This window comes from Olea europaea, unplaced genomic scaffold (assembly GCF_002742605.1).
Source record: "Olea europaea var. sylvestris unplaced genomic scaffold, O_europaea_v1 scaffold686, whole genome shotgun sequence".
Lineage (NCBI taxonomy): Eukaryota > Viridiplantae > Streptophyta > Magnoliopsida > Lamiales > Oleaceae > Olea > Olea europaea.
In genome coordinates this window covers 241,826-249,258 of record NW_019265248.1, presented here as the reverse complement: position 1 = coordinate 249,258, position 7,433 = coordinate 241,826, and positions in this window count along the sequence as shown.

Genomic DNA, 7,433 nt, shown 5'->3' with positions numbered 1-7,433 from the left:
TCCATTGGTAAATAGCAAATTTAATTCAAATGTTGAGACTCACTATATGTTTATCCTTCAATTATATATATATATATATATATATATATATAAACGGTGTGAATCTCGGGTGGTATTATTATAAAGAATTAAGATGAAAAAAAATTAAATAAATATCCCTTCTCAGATGATATGGGATTCTACATCTATTTTCTTGCGTACGCAACGTCCTTATTAGAACACTTTTGCTCTAAGTATTGAGCTATAATAATATTCTATACCGATCAATCAAATATATATGATATTGTTATGTTCTATGTTTTGCTTTCACATGAAGAATGTCTAGATAGTACTCATAATAGTTTGCACAATCTTAGATACATGATATTTGAAAATCATGCTAGCCTTACTTATTTCAAACTTCTAAAAAATTCTATATTGTGCTTAAAATACGTTTTGCACTAAATAAGCACTCTTGAGTAATCAGATATGACGTTAGTACATACAATTTGATAGGAACTCTTGCGTATTTTTAATGAAGAACTTTAGCCTCGATTGCCCACAAATTAATTAAATATCAGTAAATTCTTTAGATAACATCTCGCCAAGTCAAATCATTATTTTCGTGTCTTCCACATCATATTTTCCATAAGTATTCGTAAAGGAATAATTTGTACAAACATGCTTGACAATAGTGTAAGTGTAAAAAAAGTGTTAATGGGAAATATGGAGTATTTTTCAAACTGTCTAATGATAACCTACCACGCAGCATATTATCAAAATTATTAGAAAAATCATTGTACTAACAAACTTGATTCATTCATAAATCAAAATGAATATTGGTATAAAGAAAAAAGAAGAAATAATTGCAGCAGCGTCCCGGATGTAGTCCCTTAAAGTATGAGTTGACGTGACCCAAATACACACACTCTCTTCTGTCTGTTGGAAGGAAACCAGTGTGTGTATGGTAGCATGTGATATACAAGGCAGGGGTAGTATACAGACTCTACCTTGACTCTATAATAGTGTAGAGACAAGGCTATTGAACAAATTAATGTTTATTTGATTCCTTCACACGTTATCTTCTTCAACTCCTCGTTTTTTACCGTTTGATAGATGAAGTAACATAACTTGATTGGACAAGATGCGATTGGATGAAAAAGTTTATTGTATTTAAAATAGTCAGATAATAAAGTCTCATATGATATTATGTTAATTATTATGTAATTGTAGTGAGGGCCGATCATGCGATTGTCGGGGCCCGATGCGAAGTTCAAAAATTAAGCCCCCAAAATCAACGTAAATGTAAAATTCAACGGTATATTATACAACATATTGCCAATTAAAAATTTAACATTAAAACAACAAATAAATATCTCAATCATCTCATAATTAATAAAAATAATTATTTTCTTTTTACTTCTTTTAATATTAAAAAAAAATTTCTGGGCCAAAATAGACCCCCTATAATTTTGAACCTGAGGCAAAGGCCTCATTTGCCTTGCCACAGAACGAGCTCTTACTGTAGCATGCTTCTTCATAGGATTCTCTTTAGAATAAGTTCCTTTTTAGTAAATAAGTTTTAATTTTTAAAATTAAAAAAAATATAAAGTTAAAAGTAAAAGTTACCTGAATGAATCTTAAGCCATACACACGCCATCAATGACCAAACCAACTGGAATATGGGGATGACTTTTGACTCTCAATATTCAAGTGCTTACACTGACACTGTTAAGCTCATAAAGATTATGCTTTTGGGAAGTGATTATAAAGATTATGCTTTTGGGAAGTGATTATACTACATTGTTTTATATTAACAGCTTGTTTGGGAGCGCTTTTTGCTTCAAAAAATTAATTTTTTTTACCGTTATTTCACTCTTTCAGACGTCATATTTGACTTATTCTCTTAAAAGTGGATCTCACTTTTCTTCTAACGGTCAAAAAATTAATTCTCAAAATCACTTCCAAACAGGCTCTAAGCACTTGAATATTGGGAATTAAAATAAGAATTTTAGTATATTTTGATAAAAATTGATAAAATATGTGGTTGAAATTAATTGTTGACTTTGACTAAATTAAAATCATATTTTTAATATATTTTAATTAAAAAAATGATGAAATGTGTGATTGAAAAATTAAAAATTTCAAAATATTTATTATTAAATTTAATTATTGACTTTAATTTAAATTAAAACTTTTATTTGAATATCCACCAAATAAAGCTACTTTTATTTTCAAAATTAGTCAGTAAAATTTATGTTAAAAAACGTGTTGGGTAATCAGAGTCACGTCAAGACTCGTACTCAGTGAAAACTGAATTTACTAACCGTGACATGATTTTCCGTTCCGTTTATACCATGATTTCTCACCTCTTGCACAGGTTTGTACGGCCTAAAAGCTGAGCCCCGTTCATCTGGTGTTGACCTTGACGCCCTTTTTCTCGTAAAGTTTCCAAATTTACTTTTTTACCTTCCAGTTGCATCTCTCTCTCTCTCTCTCTCTCTCTCTCTCTCTCGTTTTTTATCTCTCTTCTATTAAATATATACTGAACTTGATCATCTAATCATTGTACATTAATATTAGAGATAATTTTAATCACAGTTTCAAATCTTTCAAATTGTTGCAAATTTTACCCTAACTTTTTATTTATTGCACCCATGACCCAAACTGTTCAATTGCATGCAGTTGGAGGACAAATGAAAGGGTCAGGTTAAAAACTGCAATAATTTAAAATATTTGAAGTCGTGACTGCAATTATTCATTAATATTATGTTTTCTTATAGCTACATGGACCACCATAATTCATAAAAATAGCCTTGAAAATGCTAATTGTTAGATATTTATACTATAGGGTCCCGTTTGGTACCTTTTTTTTTCAAAATATATTTTTTCTCTTTTCTTTTCAACCACACATTCTTTATTAAAATAATATTACACATAAATAAAAAAAATTCCTTATTTTTCGACCACACATTTCTCATCAATTTATTATTCTAAAATGTATTTTTACATTAAAATGGATCTAAAACACCCTCTAAGTATAATATGTGAAAGAAGTAACTAATTTCAAGGAAGTGTCAAGTGGTGAAAAATGTGAAATTTGTGTGGGACGTCGAGGGTTCGGGTCACATTCCACGCAATAATATAAAATCATTTCGTGGTTGTTGCAAAAGTGATTTGTAATCGTTGTATCTTAGAAATAATTGTTCATAGAAATCGTAACAGTTATTAACAGGCAATTTCATTTTAAGATATCGTGCTGTCACGAGATTCGATCAGTCGATAAATTTTATTTATGCACTTTACTATTTTACAAGTTACTGCAATTAATTACTTTTCAACAATTCGCAATTGGAGACTACTGCTACATAGACCGTAATTGATAATTTGTCTATGAAGTGAAGTTGTGCTAGGGTTGACTGTAGAGAATTGCAGGGCAGTATTTGGGTCCCCATTGTTAAAAAGTGAGAGAATTGAGGGAAAAAGAGAAGGAGATGGTGACATTTGCCCCGTATCAACAGAGGCCCCCAATACCAGCATTAAAGGCCTCTCTATATAACATTTTGTATTTGTATTGCTACATCTGTCTTCTATTTTGTGTCTTGTTTTCATCATCACATTCACAGCTTGGTTTGATATGACATGAAGCATCAATATTACAGCACCATGCTTTGTGATCTACATCATCATCAAAGAATATATCGTTTGATATGGTAAGGCCCTTTTGTCTTTTCTTTAAATAAAATCAAATTTTCAATAAATTTTAATAAATGTTGATGGAACGTATGAATGTCACTAAATGTAGGAGTTAAAATTAATTGTTAACTTTAACTTTAGATATTTATCAAAGTTTAAGTCACACCAAACAATTTTACCCTAACTTTTTATTTATTTATTAAAATATATTAAAAAAATATGATTTTAGTCTACACCAAATAAAGGCTAAAAGTGAGAATTTTTTTTGGAGAATATGTAACTAAAATTTATTAATATTTTGACGTTCGGATTTTTTGGAGAATATGTAACTAAAAGTGAGAATTTTTTTTTTTAAAATTTATGTATACAATATTTTATTATGTGAATGTATGTTTGGAAATGAATTTTAAAAAAAATGATTTAATGAATGTAGCTAACCAAGAATTAATTTTATAATCATTATTAACTTATAACTATGAATTAATTTTATAATCATTATTACTCAGTACAACCTTAACCGACAACGTCAAATGAAATCCCCCCAAAATCAACTACAAATTGGTAAAGTTTGAACATTACTTAAAAAAAGAAAATCTCCCAAACAAACTCTCACTCCAGCAACTGAGGATAATTGATAGTTAATTATTAGGTATTCCATAAATCAAAACAAAAACAAATAATAATAATAATAATAAAATCCATAGGAAAGAAATGTGTAGAAAAAGTTTCAAATCAGATCAACAATGTTTTTTAAAATTTAAACCTAGTACTCAAGCACAAAACAAAACAAAACAAAACAAAGCAAAGCAAAACAGAAAAGAAATGAATGATCTCTCATTTTCTTCTTAACAAATTTTCTTTAATATTATTCATTATTACAAAAACTCATCCAAGCCTCCCCTAAGCTTAAAGTTTGACCTTGTCATTTAGTCTCGCTTAGGAGTGAAGTTTCAGTAGAACGATTTTATATGCACACGTGATGACATCATTCATTCAAATCACAACACATTGAACCTCTCGAGTCAATCAAAGTGCTACTCATCGGCATCTCTCTCTCTCTCGTGTCAAGGGATGTCATTTTGACTAATTTGAGATTCGAAATATCGTTATTCAAATGAATGATTCTGCCACATGTCCATATAAAAATTTTTCTACTCGCTTAAGCTCATGAAGTCTAGCTTAATCTTGTCATTTAATCGCACTTTACATTTTTTAGAACATTGTAATTATTAGGACGGAACTTAATAGTCATAATCCTTGCCTTCCATTCCTCAATCCAATCAAAACCTGAGATGGTAACCCTAGCTTTCTGCCATTAATTTAAATGAAAATTACGAAGTTGAAGCATGTGATTGCGGCAGAGAAATGAGTACTTGATTAGAATTTTTTGGATGGTGGATTTTATTTCACATAGGTAAAGCTGGGTCCCATTTTGGAGAGGAAGACAATAGTATTAATTGTCCGAAAAAAAATGAGTAAGTGGCTCACTTTGGCACAATTTTCGGTGGGATTCGTTGGTCCAATTTGAAATATCAAAATTGATTTGTGTTCTCTTTCGTGAGAACATTGAAATTATATATTTATTTGCCAAAAATGAAGTTCGGATGAATGTGAAATTAGAGCTCAAAGTTGACAATTGAAAATGGTTTACGTGGGAAAAATGAATTTATCCCATATAAAAAAATCATGAAAGCAAGAACCACTTTATATATGGCTACACATTGGAAGGGTGAGATCACATGTAGCATATAGGCTCTCTCCACGTGCGCGCGCAGAGGGATGCAAATCACGAACTGAAATAGCTTTTGGGCCTTGAACTTGTGTGCGTACACGAATGTCAGATCGAACGAAGCAAAAATTGTCCCGTTTGAAGTATTTACATTTTGCAATTTTTTTGTTTTTTCCAACTGACTTTTGAGTTTTTGAAACTGTTAAAATTCCAATGGTTAATGCAGAAACTGAAGCAACTCCAATGCTTATTGCCATAGAGTTAATGAGCAGATTTAACTTATATATTAAAACTCATTTTCCAACAATTCTGACAAACGAAATACAGGAGAAGAACTGTGTCTGCATATTATCATTCTCTGTGAAGTTGGTCTATCTGCATACATAATCTCGATTTCTATCAGCGTCGTATTGGTGGTAATATTGTTCAGATACTAATGAGTTCGTCGAGTAGTATCTGTAGTGCTCAGATCCTGCTGGTTTTAATATTGTATTTTGGAAAATAGACGATGAAATTAAATCTCTAGTACTTACGGTGATGGAGTGAATCTGTTTCAAGAAAACTGTGCTCACACAGGCCTCGAGTTAAAAATTCATTTCTTATTTATTTATTTCCTTCGATTTTATATTTATGCAATTTATTCGTGTGCTTCATATAATTTGTAGTTTTATTATTTTCACGTTCTATTTATATTTTAAATAAAATCAGATTGACAAGAAGAAAAAACGAGAATATAGTTTCTCCAATTTTTTTTAGAATACAGTTTTGCATACTGCATATATATATATATATATATATATATATATATATATATATACTATTGCAAATACGGTAAACTGTTGCAAATACGATATGTTGTTACAAATACGATAAGTTGTAAATATGATAATTTGTATATACGATAATTTGTATGTACGGTATGCATAAATACGATATGTTGCACATACGCTATATGTTAATCCGATTTCATCCATTAACACTAAATTCCAACATTAATACTAAAAACCTTTGTTTAGGTTGACAGTCTCCGTGCTAGCATCCATCTTGCATCAAAATGGAAAACTTTTCCTTTATGTGTTTCCTCTTTCAAGTAGTAACTCTGCACAAGTTACAAAAAAGAGGGAAAAAAAAGGAAAAAAAGAAAGAAAGAAAAACTAAACGAAAAGGTCTAAGTTCGACCATCAACGTCGTATTCAAAGTGAAGAAAAATATCGCCATACTATAAAATTGAACCGAATAGGTGTGATGTGGGTGCGGTAAAAAGTAAATTCATTCTTTTTTCCATTTTTTTTATTTATTCTATTTGATTTATCCTTTAATTTTTTCCCCCTTTGCTTTCCTTTTGTTTATTAGGGTAAGGTGTAAGATTGTCATGTTACACAAATTTAACATTTTAACTGTCCATAGGGAAAAATATATCTACCATTTTTTCAGAAGTTGAGGATACAAAACAAAGAATAGAAGGTTGGAATAGATTTGCTACATTATTCAAAGATTGGAGAGGAGTATTGTAATTTTTCCAAAAAGATATACACGGTACTTTGAAGGGAAAAACACGTAACTACAATATTTAAGTATACAATTTAACAAAATTACAAAAATATTTCAAAAACCATATGATAAATTATAATAATATATTACATATATTTACAAGATAATACTTACAAAAACATTTCGATGTCTAGGATTTTGCCTCCTTCAAGACCAACACAGACCCCTATCCCTCTTACGGTGAAGAGAAGGAGCTTAAGGAGGCATTCGAACTCTACGACCAGGATCATAATGGACTGATCTCATCCGTCGAGTTTCACAAGATCCTCACGTGCCTCGATGAGTGGTGTGCTGAACAAGACAACGTTGGGATGATTAAATCTGTTGATTTTGATGGAGATCGTTAGGTTAGCTTTGAGGAATTCAAGAAAATGAAGACGAACAGTAGCTAGAGATGTCAAACGGGCCGAGCCGCTCGTCGACTTGTCGGCTCGGCTCGTGAGCGGCTCGGACTCGTAAAATCACGAGCCGAGCGGGC